Raw genomic sequence first — 26,535 nt, 5'->3', positions numbered from 1 at the left:
TATAAAAGTGAGAATGATCTTTAGATTAAATGGAATCCTAGCTTACAGCTCTCCAGAGACTACTCATTATATTCAGAATTAAACCCAAACCACGTGCTATGGTCCACAAAGGCCTTTGTGATCTGGCCCCTGACTACCACTCTTAGCTCACCTCCTAGCATGCCCCCTCTTGCCACACTGGCCTTCTTTCTGTTCTTTAAGCATGCCATGGTCATTTGCACCGCAGGGCCTTTGCACCTCTTTGCCTTTGCACCTACAGTTTACTCTGAGCAGCTGCAGGCTCTGGGAATGCATTGTGGACAGACCCTGCTCTTATGGAGCCTTCAGAGAAGGAAGACAGCAAATAAGTTAACATGTGGATAGATGCCAAGAGACAGCAAACATTATGAGGATAAATAAAGTGGGGTAAGTGGATGGAGAGAGATAGGAGGGTGTACCTCAGTTTTGAGAGGGTAGTGAGGGAAGGCCTCTAGGAGGAGGTAGCTCTGAGCAAAGACCTGGATCAATGGAGAGGGTCCACCATGCTGGTATCTTGGAGCAAATGAGACAAAGTAGAAACTCTTTCAAAGGTTCCAAGGTGGGTACTTTCCTGCAGGTTTTGGAAATGATGGGTCTCATCAGAGAACATACCACACATAAGCCATAATTAAGTATGAAATCACACAGCTTTGTGGGAAGTTTCCAGGAGAAGGGGCCTTCCTTACAGCAAAGAACCCTGGGATGCTGTGCTCAGAGGAATCCTTTGCTGACCTGAATGGAACGGGCCTGTGCTCAGCTGCTGTTCTGCTGTGCCCACTGCCTCCAGGCACCAGGTTCAGTGCTTGAGGCTCTGCCAACTTGACCTCCCTGGAAGAGCAGACTTCTGATTCAAGGTCAAGGTGCCCCTCCTGTTCACAAAATCTTCGTGTCCTTGTTGACACCTCTAGAAGGACAGAAGAAGAGCTTCAGGTTCCCATTCTGATGTGTGGTTCATGTTTCATTGCCCCTGAGAAGGTTCATCAGAAAGCTGGTGTGATCTGGGCTCGGGTGGACCTGGGTGTGAATCTCACCGTGATTGTTACTCTTGCAGGATTTGGTGAGAGTTGCCGTAACCTGGACTAGACAGGGGTTCTTGGTGGTGGCTCTCAAATTTGGGTTATTTATGCCTGATATCATGGCTCTTTCCTTTTTGTCTTGAAATTTTATTTTATTTTGTATAAAGAAAATGTTTACATCATTCCAAACTAAAACTAGTATAGAAAGTATCCTGAGAGCACAGGGTCATGAAGAGGGGGTGCTGCTGAGTGGTGGCCCCTGTGGGAAGAGGGGGCGTTCTACCACAGATATTGTTTAGCACTGCCGTCTGTGATGATGACTAAAAGAGGATGAACTTTGGTTGCTTCCCTATGATTTCATCATGCTTATTCATTCATATGCCATTCAGCACGACTCACTTATTTAAAAATATAAACCTTTTAATCTGGAATAATTTTAGATTCATAGAACAGTTGTGAAGATGGCATAGAGAATACTTTTATTTACCCTTCATCCAACTCCCCCGAATATTGGCATCTTTCATAACCTTGGTAGGTTTGTCAAAACTAAGAAATTAATATCGGTATAATACTATCTATCAGTGAAACTGCAGACTCGACTCAGATTTCACCAGTTTTTCCATGAATGTCTCTTTTTTGGGCCCGGGATCCAATCCATGACACCACATTGCATTTTGTAGTTACTTTTATTATTATTTTTAAAAAATGACCCACATGCTGTGCACCTTATTGACTGCACACAGCCGGGCGGACCACTCCCCGCCCCTCCTTTCTTGTCCGGCCCTCGTTGCCTGCGCCAGACAAGCCCTGCTTCCCCTCCCATTACCACTCTCCTTCTCTCCCCACCCCAGGGAGCCATTTTCTGCTGATTATCCTTCCATTGTTTTTCATTTTGCTAATATAAATAAATATTCTATATATTCTTTTCTAAACCTTGCTAACTTCATGGAAAAGATATAAATTGGAGACCACTCTGTACCAGGGGCACAGGGCTCTTTCTCCTTCTGTAGCAGGATTTCACGGCACTCTGTTGGATGGTTTACTGACCTATTTCCCTACTGGTGGACATTTGGGTTGTTTCTATTTATTGGGTAGCATGGTACTGCAGTGAATCAGTTGTGGTTCTTTCAGGGAAAAAGATGAGGCTGGGAGGGAGAAAAGTGATAGGCACTTGAAAATCCACAAAGAAAGGAACCAAAGTGCCTTTTCTGTGAAAACCTGGGACCCCTAAGATTTACCTTTCTTTTCCCCCCAGAATTGTCCCTTTGCAATGGCCTTGACTGGCAGGCAGGCTTTGACAATGCATCCTTGACAATAAATAAGCAAGGGGTCCTATAGATGAGGCATCAAGATTTGCATTTGAACTTGCTTTGCAACAGTTACTGAGGGGAGAAAAAAATGTGCCAGCTCAGGAAATAGACTCTAGTCAATACGGCCTTCAGTACAAATATTCTCTTGGAATAATTTATTAACTCCCTGCAGACCTTGTGGTCAGGCACAATTATGATCTTCTCCCACAGAGCCCATTTAACAGGCTGGGGCTACAGCCTGCAGAGTGGGATTGAGGAGGCCCAAGGGGCGTCTGCAAACTGAGTCAGGTGAAGATACATAGAGGTGACAGCTCCATGTAGCAGGAAGAAACAGGCCTGTGTGGGTGGGCAAGCCTGGGTTTGAATCTTCACTCTGATCATTTTTAGGCTGGAGTCCTTTGGGCAAGTTACTTTATCTCTTTGAGCCTCAGTTTCTCCATCTATTACATGGGGGTCAGGATTGTTGTGGGGTTTAAGTGCAGTAAAGTCTGTAAAGCTCTTAGCATAAAATACGTAGTTAATGACAGGTAATTTGGGAAGAAGTTTCAACTTCACAGGATTCAAATAAAGGAGCAGTTTGGTTTTTTGTTTTACATTCTATTATCAACTGTGTGTTAACTTTCTACCCTCCTGGGAAGAAGAGGATCCCTTAACTTTCTGATTACTTCCAGCTATTAAAACTCACAGCCAGGTTCAGTTTAAACCTCCAGTTTCAGATCTTATGAAAAGTTCTCTCCCTTTCCAATGACAGGGAGAGGTGGTGGTGGTGGTGGTGGTGTGTGTATGTGTGTTTGTGTGTGTGTGTGTGTGTGTGCGTGTTTAGCTCTTCATATGCCCTTACCCCATCCTTAAGGTGTTGAGGTGGAGAGGAGGGAATGAGAAAGGGGAAGGCACACCCTCTACTTAACTTATAAGAGCTGTAGACGTAGGATAACATTTATTTATTTTTAAGTGAAAACTATAATTATTTATTATTTGTAAATAAAAAAGTTCAGGTTGGTCTCCCCTAAACAAACAAACAAACAAACAAACAAACAACAAAAACCCTGACTTTCCACAGTGTGAGACTGAGTCTCCTCCGGAGGCTGACCCTGCCGACATGGTGGTGTGTGAGGCTGCGGGAGCTCGGGGCAGCTCTCTTTAGACCCGACCATGTGGAGCCTTGATTCCCCGGGTGGTCTTCACTTCCTCCCAGTCCAGCGATGTGTAGGAACCTCATCTTCTGGCTCTGGACCCTTTCTCAAGGCCCCCTGGGGTGAGGTGACCAAGGTGGGCAGAGGGCTGCACTCTTCCTGGAACTTATCAGCCAGTGGTTGGCAGATTCCCTGGTGAGAGAGCCCAAGGAGGAGTCCCCAGACAAGATCGAGCTTGTCAGGGACCCTGAGACCTTATCAGACATTCTTTGATGTCAGTGAGATAGCAAAGGGTGGCGATGGCCCAGTGGCAGCAGAGTCCATGGCCCTTGGGTTGTTTCTTCATCTTGATGTATGTCCTTTGAAAAAGTGAAAGAGGTATCAGAAGTTTTCCTGCCCATGTTTTCCTCTAAGACTTTCATGGTGTCATGATTTATATTTAAGTCTTTTATCCATTTTGAGTTTATTCTGGTGAATGGTGTAAGTTGGTGATCTAGTTTCTTTTTTCTGCATGTACCAGTCCAGTTCTGCCAACAACATTCATTGAAGAGTTTTTACTCCAGTGTATACTTGTGCCCCCTTTGTCAAATATTAATTGATCATAGAGACTTGGGTTTATTTTTGGGCTCTCTATTCTGTTCCATTGATCTATGTGTCTGTTCTCATAGAACAGTACCAGGCTGTTTTGATTACAGGGGCCTTGAATGTAGTTTGATATCAGGTATTGTGATCCTTCCTATTTTGTTCTTTTTCCTCAAGATTGCTGAGGCTATTCAGGGTCTTTTTTGTTCCATACAAATTTTTGAAATATTTGTTTTAAATCTGTGGAATATGCTATTGTTATTTCAATAGAAACTGCATTGAATCTATAGGTTGCTATGGGTAGTATGGACATTTTAATGACGTTAATTCTTCTAATCCATGAACACAGTATATGCTTCCATTTATTTGTATCTTCCTCAATTTCTTTCCTCGGTGTTCTATAGTTTTCTGAGTACAGGTCTTTTATGTCCTTGGTTAAATTTATTCCTAGGTACTTTATTTTTCTGGTTGCTATAGTAAATAGGATTTTTCCCCTAGTTTCTCTTTCTGGTAGTTCATTGTTGGTGTGTAAAAATGTCATCGATTTCTGAATATTGACTTTGTATATTACTATTTTGCCAAATTCACTTATTAGGTTGAGTAGTTTTTTGGTGGAGACTATAGGGTTTTCTATGTACACTATCACGTCATCTGTGAATGACAGTTTTACTTCCTCCTTTACAATTTGGATGCTTTTTATTTTTTTTCTTGTCTGATTGCTGTGGCTAGAACTTCCAGTACTATGTTGAATAAGAGTGGTAAAAGAGGACACCCTTGTCTTATTCCTGATCTTCAGGGAAAAGCTTTTGGTTTTTGCCCATTGAGTATGATGTTGGTAGTAGGTTTCTTATATATGGCCTTTATAATAAAACATTGGAAAAGTGTTTAATCTCTAAAATATGTAAAGAAATCATATGATTCAACACCAGGAAGACAGACAGTCCAATTAAAAAATGGGCAAAGAACCTAAATAGACACTTCTCCAAGGAGGACATACAGAAGTCCCATAGACCTATGAGAAGATGCTCAACATTGCTGGCCATCAGAGAGGTACAAATTAAAACCACAATGAAATATCATGTCCCACCTATCAGAATGGCTATCATTAATAAATCAACAAACCATAAGTGCTGGTGAGGGTGTGGAGATAAGGAAACCCTAGTGGATGGACTGTTTGTAGGGATGCAGACCAGTGCAGCCACTGTGGAAAACAGTATGAAATTTACTCAAAAAATTAAAAATAAAACTGCTTTTTGACCCAGTAATCCCACTGCTGGTATTATACCCTAAGAATCCTGAATCACCTATTCAAAATAACCTATTCATCCCTGTGTTCATAGCAGCACTATTTATAATAACCAAGTGCTAGAAACAGCCTAGGTGCCCATCAGTAGATGAGTGTGTGGTACATTTACATAACGGAATACTACACAACAGAAAAAAGGAACTCTTGCCTTTTGCAACAGCATGGATGGAACTGGAGAATATTATGCTAAGTGAAATAAGCCAGTCAGTGAAAAACAGATACCATATGATCTCACCTATAAGAGGAATATCATGAACAAAATAAACTAATGAGCAAGATAGAACCAGAGGTGTGGAAACATGGAATAGGCTGATAGTGACCAGAGGGGTGGGGGGAGAGGGATAACGGTGGAAAGAAGGGGGAGGGATTAGTCAAAGAACATGTATGAATGACCCATGGACATGGACAATGGTGTGGGGATTGACTGTGGGAACGGGGGTTGAGCTGGGCAGTGGAGGGCAAAGGGCCAAAAAATTGGGACAACTGTAATATAATAACAATAAAAAATTAAAATATAATAAAAATAAACTAAAAAAGAAAAAATGTTAAAGATATATCATGAAATATTGCCTGGTCTTTTTTAAAAAAAATATGCCATTACAGTTGTCCCATCCCCTCTTCATTCCCCTCCACCCTGCACACCCCCTCCCCCACATCTCCCCTTTAGTTTGTGTCCATGTGTCACAAGTTCTTTAGATTCTATATTTCCCATACTATTCTTACCCTCCCCCCTGTCTATTTGCTACCTACTGTCTATGCTACTTATTCTCTGTACCTTCTCCCCCCTTCTCCTCCTCCCACTCTCCTGTTGCTAACCCTCCATGTGTTCTTCATTTCTATGGTTCCACTCCTGATCTAGCTGTCCTCTTAGTTTGCTTTTGTTTTAGGTGCGGTTGTTAATAACTGTGAGTTTGCTGTTCTTTCACTGTTCATATTTTTTATCTTCTTTTTCTTAGATAAGTCCCTTTAGCATTTCATATAATAAGGGCCTGGTGATGATGAACTCCTTGAACTTGACCTCATCTGAGAAGCACTTTATCTGTCCTTCCATTCTAAATGAAAGCTTGGCTGGATAGAGCAATCTTGGGTGTAGGTCCTTGGATTTCCTGACTTGGAATACTTCTTTCCAGCCCCTTCTTGCCTGTAAGGTTTCTTTGGAGAAATCCGCTGACAGTCTGATGGGAACTCCTTTGTAGGTGACTGTCCCCTTATCCTTTGCTGCTTCTAGAATTCTCTCCTTCATTTTAATCTTGGGTAATGTAATTATGATGTGCCTTGGTGTGTTCCTTCTTGGGTCCAACTTCTTTGGGATTCTCTGAGCTTCCTGGACTTCCTAGAAGTCTGTCTATTTCCTTTGCCAGATTGGGGAAGTTCTTTATTATTTGTTCAAATAAGCTTTCCACTTGTTGCTCTTCCTCTTCCCCCTTCTGGTACCCCTATAATTTAGATGTTGGGATGTTTAAAGATGTCCTGGAGGTCCCTTAGCCTGTCCTCATTTTTTTGAATTCTTGTTTCTTCATTCTTTTCTATTTGGTCATTTTTTTCTTCCTTCTGGTCCACTCCCTTGATCTGAGTCCTAGTTTCCTTTCCATCACTATTATTTTCCTGTGCACTTCCCTTAATTTCAATTAGATTACCCTTCATTTGTTCCTCTAATTTGTGACTAGAATCAACCAGTTCTGTGAGCATCCTGGTCACCACTGTTTTGAACTGTGCATCTGATAGGTTGGCTATTTCTTGGTCACTTAGAAGTATTGGCTCTGGGGTTTTGAGCTGTTCTTCTTGAGCCATAATGTTTTGGTCTGATCACGCCTGTTACGTATGAGGGACGGAGCCTTAGGTATTTACCAGGGTGGGGCAACCCAGGTTGCTGGGTTGTGACACTGTATGTGGGGGCGGGGTCAGAGAAGGGCAATGGCGCTTGTTCCATGCTCTCTCTCTGATTTTGTTCCCCTCTTCTGCTTCCCACAAGCAAATTGGGCCCTTCTGGTGCTGGTTCCCAGATGTGTGGGCTTGTGCACCTTCCAGGACCCTGTGGGTATCTCCAACAAACTCTCTGTGAGCCTGGGAGCTTCTCCGGGCACGTTGACCTTGAAAGATTCTTCAATTGGTGCTTTTAGGCTTTAATTCCTGTCACTGGGGCCCTAGCTTGTGCGGTCTGTCTCACTGCTCACCCCTTTGCCTGGTTTATATGTGTGTGAATGTGTGACCGCAGTCAGCCAGCCGCCTTGTATCCCCACTGGGTCTGCCCATTGCCACACCACACCTGGGATCTGCCAACCACTGCCTGCGCATCTGGGTCAGTCTGGCAGCCACCGTTTTTTCCTGTGTGACCCAGCTCTGACAGCTGCTGAATCCGTCCCTCTTACCAGTCTGGATGAATGGTTTGTTGTTGTCGGACTTCCATACAGTTCGATTTTCTGTGTTTTGGTTGCATTTTTGTTACTAAAACTTTGTTGTCTTTTAACTTGGTTGTATGAGGAGGCACAGTATTTCCACCTGCGCCTCCATCTTGGCCGGAAGTCTGCCTGGTCTTTATATTATTCTATATAATGCAAGTAGCGAACTGCTCTTTCCTTGCTTTTCTGAAAGTGTCATCTGTTCACTTGCTTTCCCAGTGGCAAAGCCTGCAGCTCCATTGTCATTTCCCATGGCGACCAGGACATGGACTGATCTCTTTCTTTCCTCTTTTGCTATCATATTAAAAACGTTTCTTACCTCAAGTATCCTGGCATCAAAATCATCATGTGTTTCTTCATTGGGACCAGGGTTGGGAGGGCCAAGACTGACACTTCCGAACCTTATGTTTCCACTCCAGCCTCGCTTCTGCTTAAGCTTCATCTTCCTCTTTGGGTCCCACTCTTCTTGCTGGTGGATGATGTCAGCCTCCACCTTTTCCCGTTCTTCTTTGCTTGTTGTGGCAATGGTTTGCACAGCCCCATCCCCACAAGACGGACATTCAGACCAGGACATAGGAGGCCACTACAGCTTTCACTGATAATCTGACTCCCTTCCAAAACCTTCCTTCTCTGTCTGTCTGTCTGACTGTCTCTGTCTTTCTCTCTAGCACTCTTTGCTCTTCCTTCTCTTGCTCCAGCACTGGCCTCTGTGAAAGCACCTTTCCATAGGTCCTCTGCTGTCAATTTGGTGAAGCAATTACAAGATCTGTACTGTTCACCCATCAAGTTGCTGGGAGAAAAAAAATCCAGATTGTGACACACAGACCAAGGTGCTGAAATGACAATTGCTTCTCGTTCCTGGAGGGGACGAAGGGTCATTGCTGAGAACAGTCTTCAACACCAAAGGGGAAGCTGTTGGAGAGCTGTTTAAGGAAAGCTGCCTGGACCATAGATGTCCCACCTGTGTGCCACCCAGTGCAGGAGGGCAGCCTGCTGCGCACACTGCCACCTGTGGTGCCATGGTTCTGACCTCATTCTGGCTGACAACAGGTCTGTCTAAGGCATAAAACTTTTGCCTTCCAACCCATAGAAACTCTATCTGATCAGTCTACTCTCTGAGTTCAAAGCCAAATAATAATAGTTCATAATTATTAAACATTGAGTACATGCCGGGGCTGTGCTTAGTATTTTGTATGACAGAACCTTTCCAACCGTAACAACAACTCTAAGGTAGGTACATGTTATTATGTCCATTGTACAGTTAAGACAGCTAAGGCTCAAAGAGATTGAGTGCCTTCCCACAGTCACACAGCGCACCTTGGCAGAGCTGCGGTAGAAACCCAGGACTGACCAGCTCTCTAGTCCGTGCCTTTAGCCATTTTGTTACATGAGGGGTTGAGAAAATGTGAGTCAGGACACATGTGTGGGTTGCGGGCCAGGTCCCCAGGAGGGGGTGTGTGAGGGGCCAAATCTTTTGATTTTTGAACAGTCAAACCAGAGATCCCAGGCCAGTCACCCAATGGAGAGAAACACATGAAGGGTCTCTCTGAGCTTCAGGTGGAGCTATGTGCAAGATGAGAGATTAAGAGAGTTTGGGGCTCCATTTCTGAAGGGCCTGAGGTCAGAGAGAGAAAAAGAAAGAGAAAGAAAAAGAAAGAACCCAGCTGTCTGTGGGAAGTTGGATATCACGTGAGGGCTAAGGCAGGAAAACCTGTCGGTGCGTTGTCTGGTTTAGGTCTTCTGGGAGATTTGATCTGACAGAGGGCGTTTAGAGCACCTGAATCTGTAGACAGTCTAACTCAGTCAATTGACTGCCCAGTTTTGCAAGCATTTTGACTTTGGTTTATTCCAGCATTTTGCTGAAATGCCTTGCATTGCTTATGTTCCCAAATACCGATAGACACATTTGCATTATGTCTTTTAAGTGCCCAGCTCTCTGGTGGTCACTTAGGGGGAAATGTGTTCTGTCACTAAGGAGTTACTGCCTAGTTTGGTGGGAAACTTCACAGGAACCATTTGTTCTATCTTAGCCCTGCAAAAGATTGCTTATATTTATTTATTTATGTTTGCCATGCTTTGGTGTTATCCTTTCACTTTGCACTCTGTGTTTTAATCGGTTAGTGCCAGATTAATGCCACATAACAAACCTTTCCTGCACTCACTGATATGTAACAGTGAACATGTATTTAGCTAGTGCATTGAAGGAGGCTGGGGAATCTCTGCTGAATTTAGCTGGGTTTGCTCTTGCAACTGTAGCTCCCTGGGGGATTTGCTGAGCCAGGCTGGGCTCGTTGAGTGGTTCTGCTACAGGTTCCAGGTCTGTGGGTTAATGAGTGAGCTTGGCTCCACGTATCTCCCACCTTGTTTGGAGTAGCAGCTAGCCAGGTGTGTCCTTCTCATGGTGATGGCAGAGATGCAGGAAAGCACAGCCAGCTGTACAAACCTAAGTCTCCTGCTTGCGTCACATGTCTTCATCCCATTGATAAAGAAAGTCATATAGCCAAGTCCAAACTCAATGAGTGGAGGACTACCAAGTTACGTGGCAAAGAGAACAGGGTCAGGGAGGGGAGAATAACTCCAAGAAACTTACAAGAAATAGTCATGAGCCCTGGCTGGCGTGGCTCAGTGGATTGAGTGCCAGACTGTGAAGCAAAGAGTTGCCAGTCTGATTCCCAGTCAGGGCACATGTGTGGGTTGCAGGCCAGGTCCCCAGTAAGAGGTATGTGAGGGGCAACCACACACTGATGTTTCTCCCCCTCTTTTTCTCTCTCCCTTCCTCTCTCTCTAAAAATAAATAAATAAAATCTAAAAAAAAAAAGAATAGTCACAAAAGACTCCTGGTGTGTGGATGCTATTGGGAGGGTTGCCTATTTCCCTCCCCTCTCAGGGCCTGTCATGTTTCTGCATCAGAATAGCTGTGCTTCCCTTGGGCAACAGAGTATTTTTATTGGATGAATGCCATGAATCTCATGTTCCCTCTTTGCTGTGGCCAGCAGGAAGCCCAGAGTCAAATTGCAGCTCATGTCTACCTGGGACTGTAATCACCATTCCTGATGCTCAGTCATCCCAACCCCCCTATGGCTTTGTCTTCCTTTCCTTCTAAGACACCTTCATTTATTTTATCCTGTTGCATTGCATAGATTTCTGTCAGCAGCTACAAATTCGTTTCTTGAATAAGGTGGGGCTAAGCGAACACACCTAAAATACTAGATGAGGGTTATAGACGATCCATTCTATTAATATTTACCAAGCACCTATTGCGTGTCAGACCCTGTAGCAGGTCCTGAGGTTATTACATGGTTAAGTCTTACTCATTCTCTGTCCTTGAGGGCCTTACATGACAATAGACTATGGCAGGGTTTCTATTGGCATTTTTTTTATTTTATTTATTTATCTTTAGAGGGGAAGGGAAGGAGAGAGGAAGGAAACATCAATGTATGGTTGCTTCTCAGTGCATCCCCTGCGGGGAACTGGCCCCTGCCGGAAACTGGCCTGCAACCCAAGCATGTGCCCTGACTGGGAATTGAACTGCGATCGTCTGGTTCGCAGGCCTACGCTCAATCCACTGAGCTACACCAGCCAGGGCTCTATTGGCATTTAAGGCTGGATAATTCCCTTTTTTGGTGTGTGTATTGTGGGGCTGGGGTGGGGAGGGTTGTCCTGTGTATTGAAGTTTATTTAGAAGTAACTATGCCCTCTACCTAATAGACAGTAGTATCCCCCCAACCCCAGTTATAACAGTTAAAAATAGCTTCCGATTTGCCAACTCTCTCCCTGGGAGCACAATTAGCCCTGGCTGAAAACCACTGGGTTACAGTAAGTGCAATTGTAGGAGGTTGGGAGCCTGGATGGCTTGCATCAGAGTGGAGGCCTGGAGGCCAGTTGCAGGAGCTGGTGAAGGGGAAGGCAGAAGTCATTTCTGTTACACGGGGCAGCACGTGTTGGTGGAGCTGCACAGGGCTGTGCAGGAATGGTGACAGATGAATCAGAGATGCAGGCAGAGCCAGGCTCTAAAGATCTGATTTGCAGACTTTGACCCAAGGCCTTGGATGAATTAGATTCTGTAGGTCAGTGCAGGTCAGCCTTCAGGATGTCTCATAAGGGACACCTGTTAAACATGCAGGCAGATTCCTGCACCCTGCCCCAGGGTTTTTAACCCAGGGTGACTGGACATTATGAATAATGCTATTAGAAACACCTGTATATGGTTTTTACATGGATCTATACCTAGTAGAGTTGGAGTCGTATGAGTAATTCTATGTTTAACCTTTTGAAGAATTGCCTGCTTTGTTTTACAAAGCAAGTGCACTGTTTTGCATTCCCACCAGTAGTGTATGAGGGTTCCAATTACTTCCTATCTTTACCAACATTTATTATTGTCCATGTTTTTTTTTTATTATGTCCCTTCTAGTGGGTGTGAAGTGGTGTCTCACTGGGGTTTGGATTTGCATTTCCCTGATGCCTAATGATGTCAAGTGTCTTTTCACGTGCTTGTTGGTGGACAATGTGTAAAGTTTCCCCAGATTATTCTAATGCGCAGGCAGAGTTGTAAAACAACCTGTCTGTGTTGGGGGAAAGCAGAGATGCTTGTGGGGTAGTGTTGTTGGGAAAAGATTCCTGGAGGAAGATAAGCAGCCTGGAGAGGTTAGATTTGTAACTAGACAGGCTGAGATCCTCTTGGAAGCCACTGCAGGAGGGATTGGAGGGAGAAGAGCTGGCAAAGAGAGAGAGAGCTCTGATAGGAGGCTTCTGCAGGGGTGCAGTGGAGGGGGTCTCACTGGAGAGAGAAGAGTGGAAATGTAAAGGGGGGGCTGGGTGGGAGAGATATGGAGAACGAACAGATCAGACTTCAGGTTGATAAAGCACTGGAGGCAGGGTTGAGGAGAGAGGGAAGGAAGAGTCAGATTTCGAGTTTTCTCTACTTCAGTGGCAGAGATGGGTTATCCATTTTGGGGAATGGGTCAGATCTAGAATAGAAGCAGAGAGGAGGTAGGGATACAGACAGCATAAGTCCAGGGTATATCTTCTTACCCTTCTTGAACCTCCCCTGGTTCATCTGTAAGATGGGGGTGATGCAACTACTTAGTTGCAGGTTTTGTATAAGGATTAAGTGAAGTAATTGATATAGCCTGGAGAGCTTTTATCGACATGCACTTTGTTTATGCATCTAACTTACTACCCCGTATTATTAGTTACATTTGGCTCTTTCGCTACAAGACTGTCTTATGTATTTGTATAACCTCGGTGCCTGTAACTGATCAAGGACAGATTTACAGTTTCCTTCTCTTCCCCTTATTAATGGTTGAGAACTCATCATGGGCCAGGAGTTGTATAGATTGGTTGTGTTCTGTCTGCTTCCAACAACTCTCCAAGGATCCCATCCCAGGTTTACAGATGAGCAAAGCAAACCCTTGGGAGTTACTTGTCTGTGGCTGAGTAAATTTACAGTGCAGTGGGGGAAGGGAATAAACGTGTATTGAGTCCATGCTGTATTCCAGATCATGTACTTTTTCTTAGAGTTCAATCACCCAGTAACATGGCATGATAATCCCCATTTTACAGATAAAGAAACAAATTGCCCAAGTCCACACAGTTAATGAAGTGTCAGGGTCTGATTGCAAAGCCCATGGCTCGCTGTTATAGCACATGATTCCTACCAAGACCTTCAGGCAGTGGGAGAAGGGATTGTGGAAGGGAAGGGTCGCTGAGAGCTGGGAGGAGCAGTTCAAGGACCACCACCTGCAGTACCACTCTCTGCTCCTAGATGGCGCGCAAGGCTCAGCTTCCAGGACACACCCCGTGCTCCAACCTTCTCTGGTAAACAGGCTACTGGTTTTATGCAACAATTTATTGTAAGGAAAGCAAGAGATTAAAATAATTTTTTTTGCCCTAATTTTGTTTCTGTTTCTGCTTGAAAACCTAATCTATTGCTTCCAAGTCTGCAGTTCATCTTTGTAGCTCCATGAGCCTAATATGCTGGCAAAAACCTGGGGCTGGGACCATGAAGGTACTAGCAGGGTGAGACATTTCAGGCAAACAAAAACAAAAACAAAAACAAAAACAAAAAACAAACCCCTGAAATCTCCCCATCACAGGGAGCCTCGCTGTTGACTCTTTCATCAAGTTTCCATGGTTTGTAGATGTCAGCCAATTCCCCCGCCCTGGAAAGCAGGGCCTTCGCCAGCCAGAAGAAAGAATATTGTCAGAGGCAGAAAGAATTTCTCTTTCTGTGTATGGCCCTTCATTTTGTGAATCTAGAAGATGGATGGCTAAGTCCTAGGTTCAAAGTCAGGCCTTTCAGTGCAGTTTTGCTCGCATCATTCTCATTTTCTCTCTCTCACTCTCTTGAATATAAAGCATTTGTTGCTTAGACTGGGGTTTGTGAATCTGATGAGGGAAGTGGGCTGGGTATAAAAAACAGAGTGGTGAGGACTGTGCAAACTGGAGGTTCCTTTCTCTGTTTCAGGTGGCAAGCTGGGTCTCAGCTTCAGCCAAGAGGAGATGCCATATTACTCACTTAAAATTTTTTTGGCTTGATTTTTAAAAGACCAGAAATCTGGATTTTTGTATTTTCTAATGTTCAAGAGTTAGCAACTAAGTAAAAAATAAAAATGAGGGAATGAAAATGCCGCATGTGGTCTCTGGTGTAGACAAACTAGAGGAACCTCCTACCATATCCTGTGAAGCACGGTTGGTTATCCAGGTGGCCAGAGAGGAGAAGGGCCGTGTTCGCTGGAGAACGGGGACCTTGGAGGGTTGTGTGGAAGGATCTTGGGTGCTGAGGTTTTTGTCTGGTTTGGGCAGAACCCCGGGGAGGGAAGCGTGGACCAGCAGGACATAGTGAGACATGGAAGTCAGGGTGGGGAACCTAAGAGAGAGCATGGAGCCTCAGCTCAGCTCAGATAGGTCTTGCCAGGCTGGTTTGAGGGACAGTCTGGTGGTCCGCTGCTGGGACCCATGTTCAAAGGAGAAAAAGAACTGTTCTGAGATATGGAGAGTGATGTCATCTTTATTTCTCCTTTGCCTCCTTAGTTATCCTTAAAGTCTCAGTGTGGGAATTCTCTTCGCGCACACTATGGATCTGGGTACTAACTGTAACTCCAGTCCCTCTCCGCACCCCTGTTTGTCTTTGTGCTTTGGCCACCAGGGAGCTGGGAGCCCAGCTGGAGTTCCCATGCTTAAAAATTGTGCAGAGCCTCGTGGATTGCACAGAGGCATTTCCCCTTGGCCTTCATGTCCTGTCCCATGTATACTTTCCCTGGCTTTGACTTTTAATCACATTTTCCAATTTTATTGTGTGGCGTACCTTTTCAAAAGCTGCCTTAAGTCCTTTGTGGAACGAATAAAAATGCTTGTGTAGTGGGGCATTTGGCTGACTGAGCTGGGTGGGGGAAGGGTCTAGATGCTTTTACTGTGGCCAATACTTCTCTCTCCTCTCCTCTCCCAGGCTCTGGAGGCTAGGTTACAGGAAGATGAATGCTAGGGAGGATGAACTAGAACCCCTTTTCTGTTTAGCCTCTTGCAGTGGGTCTGAGGTTGTATGATTAGAGGGATATAGATTGACAGCTGCCTTTCATAAGAGGCTTGGCGATATCCTAGGTGAGGTGTGGTGGCCAGAAGTTGGCAGAACTCTCAGAGGGAGTTTCTATGGCTCTAGAGACAAGCAGAACAGCTTCAGGGCCTGGGTACCACTGGTGACACTGGGTTGGCAAGAGTGCCATTCTCCCAGGTTCTGCACGCAAAGCTTCTGTTTGCTGTTCTCAGACCACCCAATAGACTGGAAGCTTTGGGGGGGCATCTGGAGTAATCTGTTGGCTAAAAACGGCAATGAGGCTTCCCTCAGCCTCTTGGGGGCAAAAGTGTACCAGTGCAGACAAGGAAGAGCTGGGGGCCTCTGAGTTTTCAATGCAGATGGCCACATTACACCGTGCCGGGGCTCTTCAAGTTGACTAGAGAGCACTTTGAGGGGGGCTGGTTCCTACAAAACCATCCAGGTAAAAGGGGCACATGCTGTTGTCATTTGCATATAAAAGAAAGTAGGATGAGTTTGGCAGATCAATCAACATTAGAAATGCAATTTTCATTGATCCAGCAATTCTACTTCTTGGAATCTCTCCTACAGAAATGTTTAGGTGCATGTGGAATAACAGATATTTGACGTGTTTATTACATCATTGTTTATAACAATGAAAAAATTGGAGTAACATAAATATCTGTCAATGAGTGAGTGGCTAAATTATGGTACACCATATGAGGGAGTGACATCATAGTTGTTAAAATGATAAGATAAATTATATGTGCTAACATGGCAATATCACCCAAACATACCCAGTTTAAATAAACTGTATATCAAGCTGTATGTGTAAAACTATATCTAATATATATATAATTATATATATAACTATTCATGTGGCTATATATATTACTATATATGTTCACACATATATATGTAATGTGCATGGCTTTATTTACATGCAGTAAATACCTTCTCCCCCAAAGGAAGGTATCGGGGTTTGTGGACTAGCTGCTGGTGGCTGATCATGACTTATCAGAATGGATACTGAGGCAGGTTGTGGCGACATCTTTCTATGCCAGGTGTTCACGTTTTAGTTCCTAGGTCATGAAGGGTAGGGGTCTGGGAGGTCCTAAGGATGGATGTTGACCAACTAGTGTGGAAGGATTTCCTTATTTTAATAACTGGTATGGCCATACCGATGCTCCTGGTTAAATATCCGTCTTGCTCTCGGTGGTCATGTTTTAAGATTCAGTTACAAATGTGGTGGGCTTCCTCTACCCTGGTTTGTGAGTGGTAAACTGCGAAGTGAGCTCCTCAGAGCAGAGGCCTCTGGGAGATCCTTGATCCTGAGCTGTGGAGTTGATGTTCTGGGAACCGCATTCCTTCCCTGGATCTGGCATTGCTGACAAGTCCTGCTGCATCACAGCCTTTAAGAGAACTGACCTAATCCTGCAGAAGACTTGATATAACTAGTTGTTAATAACCAGGCCTGGGCTCCCCACGGTGCAAATTGTTTCCGTATTGATCTCCACCTGCATGGTCAGCACTCGGGAAAGACTGGACTTTCTGCGCTTAATTCAGTCCCGTTCAACCAATAGTTTTGGTTTTGTCCTCCAAACAGAAACACTCTTTGTTTATTCTTTCTTTTCCCTTCCACAAATAATATAATCAATCCATTTCTCCCCCTTCCCCTGCCCAAGCCTGGTCTGCTCCTGTAATCAATACATTTTGAAATGTCAATGTATTCCTATGAGAAGGAGGGGACGGCAGGGGGGAGAATGGAGAAGGGGGCCCAGAGCTGATGGGGAGACAGCCTCAGTTATCACCAGGCTGACAGGTTGCTGTTGAAATCCTGTCATGGTGAATCCCCACCTGTGTCAGATGCTCCCATACCCGCACGTGTGGCATGCAGTGTGGTCTTTGGCTGTGGTTGACAGAAATACATATACATCCGACACTTTCCATTTGCTTTACCACCCAAAACCAAGCTGCTAAGCTTTTGGCTTTTTTTTTAAGTTATCAAGTAAACTGTATGGGAGTCACACTCACTCTAACCCCAACCTGGGTCCCTTGCCCTGAGCCCCTCCTTATCCATGAAGCTAGCCAGTGTTGGTGGGGGTGGGGAGGGGGTGGGTGGGGAGGATGGGAGAGACTCAAAGCTGGGCTAACGGTATGATGAAGCTGAACCAGCCCACCAGAGGTCTACTTCTCTGATTTAAGAATTTAATGATGTTATTAAAGACTCAGAGTTTGCACATGTCATCAGAGGTTATTGTTTGGGGAAAGAGGCATTAACATTGAGCATCTACTATGTGCCAATAACTTTATAAATAGAATTTCTAATTATCATAATAAATCCTCATTTCAGAGATGAGAAAACAAATGGAGACTAAGTGAATTGCCTCAAGGTTATACAGAAGGTAAATGACAGCCTCATTAGGAATTGTATCACTGTGTGTGTGTATTCTCTCAACCAAAAACAGAGAGAGAGAGAGAGAGAGAACAAAAATAGTACTTCCTCACAGACTGGTTAAAAGGATTAAATAAGCTATGCCTATAAAGTATTTAGTCAGACTAAGCACTTAGAAATACTTGATGTTCTTATTATAATTATTCCCCCTAGTATTCACAAAACATTTGCTTTCAGAAATTTCTGGTATCAGCACTGTTGCAAAAACTTTATTTTTTTTTTGAGTTTTATCTTAAAAACATGTAGGACATTGAAAATAAATCAGATGGTATTTCCATCTGAAAAACATGACCATCTGGTTTTGGGGCGATCGAGAAAGAAGAAAAAAATGACACTACAATACCATGCTTATGATAGGAGGAATATGTTAGAAGGAGCACAGAGGGAGGTCTGGGGTGGGGACATCAGAAAAGGCCTTTAGGAGGATCTGAACTCAGGAACGATGGTGACCGGGTATGAGCTCAGTGGCCAAGGAGTGAGAAAGAAATTGTGAGCACAAGGAATAGCATATCAAAGGCACAGAGGTGTGAAAAAGCATATGGGGGAATTGCAAGCAGGTTGTCGCATCTGAAGTAAAGGGGTCTTTCTAAGAAATGGCCGAAGAGAGGGCCAGGTCAGTAGGCAGGGCTAGATCATGGTGGGCCTTCCTCCTGACTAAGGGGCAGACTTTATTTTGGAGGTGTTGCGAATCCCTGAAGGTTTTTAAATAGGAGAGTGGCAGATGGAGAACCATGTTTCAGATGCCTTTGCCCTGCACATGGGGCCCTACTGGGGAAAACTGGAAGTGCAGGCCTGTGACAAGTCAGAATCAGCTGTGAATGGAGAAAAATGGGATGGGAGAGTCATTCAGACCTGGAATCCCCAACAATTTGGGGTCAGTTGGATGTACAGAGTGAGGGGGGTAGGGGAGAGGGGAGCCTAGAGTGATTCCAGTTTGGTAGAGCCTTCGACCAAGAAAGGAGGCAGGGGGAGGGGAACATGTTTTAAAAGGAAGATGGGAAGTCGAGGTTTGCACTTTGAGTTTTAGGTATCTTCATCATCTGAGTGCCGCTGGGCAACACAGAAGGTGCCTGGCTCCATAAATAGAGCATAGTAATTGGCGATTGATAGAAGATTAATACATATTTGTTGAGGGAGTGAATGCAATCATAATGTGGATGAGATTGCTCAGGAAGAACACGAGCCACACAGGGTGCAAGAAAGAGAGTCCTGGGGATCATTGATTACCCCACAGACCTCCCCTCCCAAATAATGAAATAGGAGAAGCTTGGAATTCAAGAATCATAAGTATATCGATCAAGAGAAGGAGATTCAGGGTATGGCAGAAAGTTATTTTTAGTACTGATGTTGACCTAAAAAATGTATAGACTAACTACACTTTCTCTGTCTTAGAAATAATAGCCAACATATNAAGGAAGATGGGAAGTCGAGGTTTGCACTTTGAGTTTTAGGTATCTTCATCACCTGAGTGCCGCTGGGCAACACAGAAGGTGCCTGGCTCCATAAATAGAGCATAGTAATTGGCGATTGATAGAAGATTAATACATATTTGTTGAGGGAGTGAATACAATCATAATGTGGGTGAGATTGCTCAGGAAGAACACGAGCCACACAGGGTGCAAGAAAGAGAGTCCTGGGGATCATTAATTACCCCACAGACCTCCCCTCCCAAATAATGAAATAGGAGAAGCTTGGAATTCAAGAATCATAAGTATATCGATCAAGAGAAGGAGATTCAGGGTATGGCAGAAAGTTATTTTTAGTACTGATGTTGACCTAAAAAATGTATAGACTAACTACACTTTCTCTGTCTTAGAAATAATAGCCAACATATATTGAGTATTTACTGTGTCAGCTGGGTCCTGTGTCAAAAACTTTATCTGTATTTTTTCACTGAACACTCTCAACATGATGACAGGAATATGCTATGTTTATTCCTTTTCTAAAAATGAAGAAACTGAGGCTTGGGGACATTAACTGCTCAAGCCCTACAGCCAGTGTACATTGGATTTGGAATGGAAACTCAGATCTGGCTGACTCTAAGCCAAGACTCTTCATTACTTTTATCGTCTCCTAAGTCTCTAAAATTCAGGGCTGAGCATATCAGGCTTTGCAAAAGGTGCTTTGGTGAGGGGAACCCTGGCCTATGGAGTTCTGCTGGTCTCAGATGAAATGAGTCATTCCAGACACAATCTGTCTGGCAGGAAAGAGGGTGGTGATTCCCTCAAGTGGAGAATGCCCCAAGCCCTTCTCTGAAATGGCTTTTATTGGGATCGGTATGTGCAGGGGTATATATCATGCACGCACAATTCATCAATCAATGTCCAAAGACTCTAGTTATGGAAAACAGATATTATCTATAGATAACAATCAAAGAAACACAGAGATCTGCCTCAGGTCGGAGTCTGTGAGACATGCTGAAGCCAGATGGTTGTTAAGGTGTGTTTCATGAGATAAGGAGTTTACTCCTTACGCTTTGAGCTTAAACATCAGGTTTACACCAACAGGGCTACACAAAGCAAAGCAAGCTTCAAAGGGTTCAATGCATTCTTCGGGTCTGATTTCCCACAGGAGCCCTCAGTGCTAGCCTCGGGTCATTTCTGCTTCCTGCATTCCTGGCTTTCCAGTCAACTCTTACAGGCCTTTTTCAAGGCCTTGCTTGCATGGGGCTGCAGTCTCTGATACCACACAAAGTTATCTCCAACACTTCGGCTCATAAGGTATTCAGGTTGACCAAATGCTGCTATTTTGGAGTCATGTGGGAAATAGAAATTACTTCACTGGTCCTATGTGTCTTTGGGCTCTTCCATGTACTTTATCTGCCATCTGCTTCTCCTTATCTCATGTGATGTTAACTTGATGGCTTTCAAAAAGCTGCCTGCTTTGGGGGAGGGACCCTCAGCTTTCCAGTCATAGCTTGGAGAACTTTTCTCCATTTGGATGAGCATTGAGACCAGGGGTGAGCTAGTCCCAAGGTCAGTTAGGTAAGCAGATTATTTTCCTTTTCTTCTTCTTTTTTTAAATTCTCACCTGAGGATATGTTTACTGATTTTAGACAGAGAGGAAGTAAGAGAGAGAAACATAAATGTCAGAGAGAAACATTGATCAGTTGCCCCGCTCCCTGTCATAGGCACCCCAACCAGAGATTGAACCCACAACCTAGGTATAACCTAGGTATGTATGTACCCTGACCAGGTAGCAAGCCTGCAACCTGTTGGTGGATGGAACGGCACTCCAACCAAGTGATCCACCCAGTCAGGGTCAGATTCTTTCTTTTGTTGGTTTATGGAGGTCAGTTAGTAACTGTGGATAAAAAGACTCAATTAAATGCCTCCCATGAGCTTGATCTACTTGGGGCAGTGATCAATTATCAAATGGGGTGAAGGGCCTATGTAGGCTGAACACATCACCTTGACTGGCTTCAGTAACTTCAGAGAAGCTCCTTCAAGAATCGTAAAGAAGAGGATCTACTAGTATTCCCATTCATTTTTTTTAGTAGCTTCAATTTCCATCCCTTATAGTGAAAAAAAGCACAGTCTGTGACATCAAGCAGGCATTTCTGTGACTTCTACTTCTGCACCTTGTTAAATTCATGGACTGAAGTAATGACAGTAACCTCTCTGAACCTCGAGTTTGTAAATCTGGAAAATGGGGCTAATAGAACTTACCTCATCAGAATCCTTATTGTGGGCATGAAATGGACAACATTTAAGTTGCTCATCGTGGGGCCTGGTGCTGCAAAAGTGCTCAGTGTATGTGAGTCCCTTTTCCTGAAGAAAGTGCAGGAGGTACCCCTAGATAATTTGTAGCTGGACACTTGTTCTGTTGCCTCTAGAAATTTAGAAATTTTTATTCAAATAAAGTCTGCTATTAAAGTGGCCCCCATGTATCATCACTGTGCTGCAAAAGTGATTAGAAATTGACCAAGGAATTCAGATGTCTTAACTACTTGCAAACCATTGCTTCTGAGTGCAACAATATTGGTCAAGCCCAGTGCACACATTTTGTGCTATTTGTGGCACAGAATCACATGAACTGGATTCCAGTTTAAGCAAAGAACATCCCTCGCCCCTGAAAAAAAAAACAACACATGGGTGGTACAAAGTGGGCAGGGCCAGAAGACATTGACATCCACACCTCGGCCAGAACTCGAGGAAACACAATATTTTCTGGAACTTATGCTGACTATGCTGTGAGTTTTGGACATTTTGGATGCTTGTCATCTCCCCCCAAGTTGATGGCCAAGCAGCTCCAAGCTCAAGGGTGATGTGCCGGGCAGTTGAAAGACTGAAGTAAGGACAGGTCTTTGCAGGACAATGTGGGTAGGGTGGCTTGCCCTTTGACAATGAACTCTTCAGGATGTTTTGTGAAGGAAGCTTAGAATATCAGAGTAATGGGTTTAGAAGGTGCAGGAGGCCCAGGATTCAGACATAAGGCATGCACCTTGGCTAAAACATAAAAACAATAAGTAGTGATCAGAGAAAAGAGATTTAAAGTCATGGTAACAATAACAATGACAAACAATCCGTAATGATAAGTGCACACATAAGCCTGGTATAGGTACGAGGGTTTATCTAAATTGGAGAGAATATTCTAATGAGGGTAACAGACAATAAACAAAATGAGTAAGTACACTATTGTGTATATTAGGAAGTGATATGTACTCATGTGAAAAATAAAGTAAGAAAAGAGGATAAAGAGTGCAAGGGGGTGGATATTGTAATTTCACATAGGTAGTTATGGAGAGTTTCAATGAGTAAATAAGACTGAGCAAGACATGCTTTCATATCTTGAGAAGAGCATTCCAGGAAGAGAGGACCTCAAGGTGCCTAGACACTGAGGCATGAGCATTCCTGGCATGTCTAAAAGAGCAGAGAGGCCAATGTACCTGGAATGGAGCAAAGCCAAAGCAGAAGAGGGAAAGGAAGTCAGAGAGTTAACAAGACTAACGCTTCCTGGGACAATCAACTTGATATTTTTCCCATGGAAGGGCCCATTGTCATTATCATCTATATTCTTAACACTCTTTTCTTTGTTCTAACACTTGGAAGACACTTTGGCAAGTGCATTATTAGCTGTAGGATCTTCTCAATCCTCATAGTAATTACCGAGGCAAATTGTATAGCATTCCCATTGCACATATGAAGAAATTAAGGTTCAGGGAGGGTATGTGACTTTATAAGCCCACACGGCCCAGTGGCAAAAGCTCAGTACCTTTTCTATCATGCCATCCTGTGTCCATTTCCAAATCAACACTTATTTGTGTCCCACTTTTCCGCTTTTGCTCATCGCTTTTCTCATAAGAGCATTCAGGGAGCTCTTGTGTATTCCTGTCCATTGCTTTTGATGACTCATTTTTTTTCTCATTGGGAATAGCAAAAATGGAATGAGCAGAACCAGTTTCTCTGGGCCTCCCTGTTATGGATTTCATGTTTGTGCTTCCCCCAAATTTATATATTGGAACCCTAACTCCCATGGGATGATATTAGGAGGTGAGCACTGTGGGAAGTGATTAGGTTTAGCTACAGTCATGAATGTGGAGACTCATCATGGGATTAGTGGTCTTATAAGAAGAGAGGGGGACCAGAGCCTTCTCTCTCCACCTTGTGAGGATTCAGCAAGAAAGCAGCTGTCTGTGAACAAGGAGGAGGACTCTCGCCAGAGCCCGGCCAAGCTGGCACACTAATCTTGGACTTCCAGACTCAGAACTGTGAGTAATAAATTTCTGTTGTGCAAGCCACTCAGTTCATGGTATATTGTTATGGCAGCCAACGCTGACTAAGATACCCCCATTCATTTTGCAAGATATTTTCTTCTGGAGCTGTGGCTACAAGACCCTGTTCATAGGGGACCAAGCCTCCCCATGTGCTTGTGATTCTTGGTCGTGAACTCCTTTTGTAATCAAGTTCTGCTGTCAAGAGTGTCCCCTTTCTCTTTTTTATAGAATGGGTACATGGTTACTATTTTTGTTGTCATGTTTTCTCCTCTCTCTTTCGGTAGTCTGCAGAGGCAGGGGCGTCAAGGGCTCATTGCTGCACGTGGCAGCTTGCTTTCTCTACTTCACAAAAGCTGCTGTGGTGGGGACTTCTGGTGCCCGGTCATCTCTGGTTCTTTCTCCATCTGGGCAGAGACTGCACTTCCGCACCCCTTTGGCATTACATTAGGTCTCATGCATGGAAGTGACGCATGCTACTTCCTGGTGGAGGAACTTCAGCCCCAGTGTGAGATCCTCCAGCACATTTTTCCCTCAACTGAGGCAAACTCTCTTGACATGGAGAGCCCACAGTTTCTTTGACTGCTGAGCCACCACAGCGGTTGCCCTCCTAGAAAGCTGCCCAAGCATGAAGAAACTATGACACTTTTGTTGTGTCATAGTCCTGTGACTTTGGAGTGTGTGTATTGTTACTGTAGCATTATCTATGCTATACTGATTGACACCCCTTTTTCTTCCAGTCCAGGTGGCAAGTCAGGCAATGCCCTATTTTTGCTCAGCAGCTTAGTGTGAAGTTAGAACTTGAGATTTGCAGGCAGACAGACTTGTGTTGTATGACCTTGGGCAAGTGACTTTGCCTTTGTCCATTCACTGTCCTTCCCCCACCCCCCCACCTGTAAATAGAAGAGACTTATACCCACCTTCTAGGGGTGTTATGAGAATTAAATGTGATACATGTAAAACAGACAGTATCCAGTAGGTGTTTAATGAATTCTTTTTTCTTTCTCCTTTTCTGCACTGTGATTAACTCTAAGATCACGTGCTTGATTTGTTGCTCCCAAGAATTTTACCACATTCTCATCAAACCAGCATTTCCTAGTTGCCAGGACTTGGTGCCAAGTAAGCATTTCCCTTGCCGTTCCCTCTGACTTCTGAAAGATGCAGTCGTCAGCACGGCAAGGCGAGGACTGATCAGATGAGACACCCAGCAGATGTCCAGGGAGTCAGAGTCCCCACTGCTCCTCTGTCTGTCTCCGTGCCAGCTCTGTAATCTGTATTAGGAAAACATGGTCTGGTTGATTGCTCTGTAATAGACTTTCACAACATTAGCACTTGTTTCCCTTTCTTCTGGTTCTCCGTGATATTTGTTTTCATTTTCAATTTCCATTCAGCTCAATTAGATGCTTGTTTTGACTCAGACACTGAGCTGGGCACAGGGGATACACAGGTAAATTAAAGCACAGCTCTTGCCTGCACAAAAGTCATTCTGGTAAGGGGAACAGATCTGTTAGCCAAACCAATCTATCAACCAATCAACCAACCAACCGACCTAAGGAGAAAACCCCAAACATGGTGCTAATTATAAGAATGAAAGTGTGTACTGATACAGAGAAATGACTGAGAAGGAACTGATGAATTCTGTTGGGTGTAAGAGTGGGAGAGAGATGAAAAAGACATCTTCCAAAAGATGGTATTTCAGCAGGGTTTTGATGGGTGAATAGGAGTTTACCGAGTGTATTGTGGAGGAACAGCATGTGGCAAAAGGAACAGCATGTGCAAACGCATAGTGACATGAGACATGAATCGTTCTGGGTAATATGTGTGATTTGGTGTTCAACAGAGCATGAAGCACAGAAGTGCTGGAGATGAGGTAGAAGGTTTTACCAGGCAGGCCAGGGGAAGAAGACATATTCGTGAGTTTATGGGTATGTGTTAGAACTGCTTGCATTTGAGATTTACCCTTTACTGCTTTGTACTTGCCATGAGTTCCACTTTATAAGACTGTACTTGCTGTCTTTCCTGATCATGCGGAGTGTTTAGCCCTTGTAGGTCTGGATGGAGTAGAGGGCTCTGGGGATATCCTGGAAAGAGCATGGAGCCAGGAGAAAAGACTTAGGCTCAATCTTGACAGCCTGCTTGATTAGGCCCATGTTCCTAGGCAAGTACCTGACGCCTGTCTCCTGCTCTGCAGAGGAGAGAACATTGTACCTGTGTCACTGAGCATCTGTGAGGATTAAAATGCAAGAAATGTGTAAAATACCCAGCCCAGAACTTGGCACCCACTGGATACTCTCTCCATCTTCCATTTGGACTGACCAGTTATTTGCATTTGGGAATTGTGTTAAGCTCATAAAGAAACAATTGTTAGCATTGATTTAAAAATGGAAAAGTGTTCTGATTGATTTAAAAATTGACTTAAAAATTTGAAAATTGTTACCATTGATTTAAAAAATACAATTATTTTTTTTTTCTTTTTGAGAAAAGTTCTTGGTTTTTTTTTCATTATAAACCTTCTGGTGCCCTCAAAGGAGAAAAACAAACTTACAAAACAAAAAAAAAAAGAAAGAAACTTGAAACAATATGACATTTCTATGGTATCAAACCTCAAAGGTCTTACCTTGAGATTATTTTGGTAAATCCATTTACATTTTTTGCTCTCCCCCACCCCCAAATGTCATGTGTTAGAACACATTGCTATTTTGACATCTCCATTGTGATATTTATTTCAAGCCACCAGTAGAGTTTTAAGTATCTCAGCAGTGAACTCTGGCCTTTGTGGAAAGCAAACTAATTATTTTCTAAACCATTCTGTGAAGCAAGCCCATGGCATTTGTTTCCTGACAGCTTAGAAAGGAATGTGAAGCCAGTGGCTTTTTGAGGAAGAGGATGTGCAGTCAGACAAGAGCTCAGAAACTTGGGGTTCAAAGTCATCTTGCCCAGCACGTTTCCAGAGGAAACAATGGTGTTCCTGGAGAGAGCTGAGACCAGTTTCACACAGGGGTTCTGCAGATGACTCAGACAAAACAGAATTTGCTGTGAAGGGTGGCATAAAGGTGTGTGGTCACAGATGTC

At 43.9% G+C, this 26,535-nt stretch overlaps 1 pseudogene; it reads right to left on the bottom strand.

Annotated features, from left to right (window-relative positions):
• Positions 1–814: 814 nt before the first annotated feature.
• On the bottom strand, positions 815–8,576 carry LOC119002059 (28S ribosomal protein S5, mitochondrial-like; annotated as a pseudogene).
• Between the last annotated feature and the right edge of the window lie 17,959 nt (positions 8,577–26,535).

This window comes from Sturnira hondurensis, unplaced genomic scaffold (genome assembly GCF_014824575.4).
Source record: "Sturnira hondurensis isolate 20B ecotype Veracruz unplaced genomic scaffold, ASM1482457v3 Scaffold0017394, whole genome shotgun sequence".
NCBI lineage: Eukaryota > Metazoa > Chordata > Mammalia > Chiroptera > Phyllostomidae > Sturnira > Sturnira hondurensis.
Note: the sequence above shows the minus strand (reverse complement) of the source record. Positions and strands in the feature narration are given on the sequence as shown.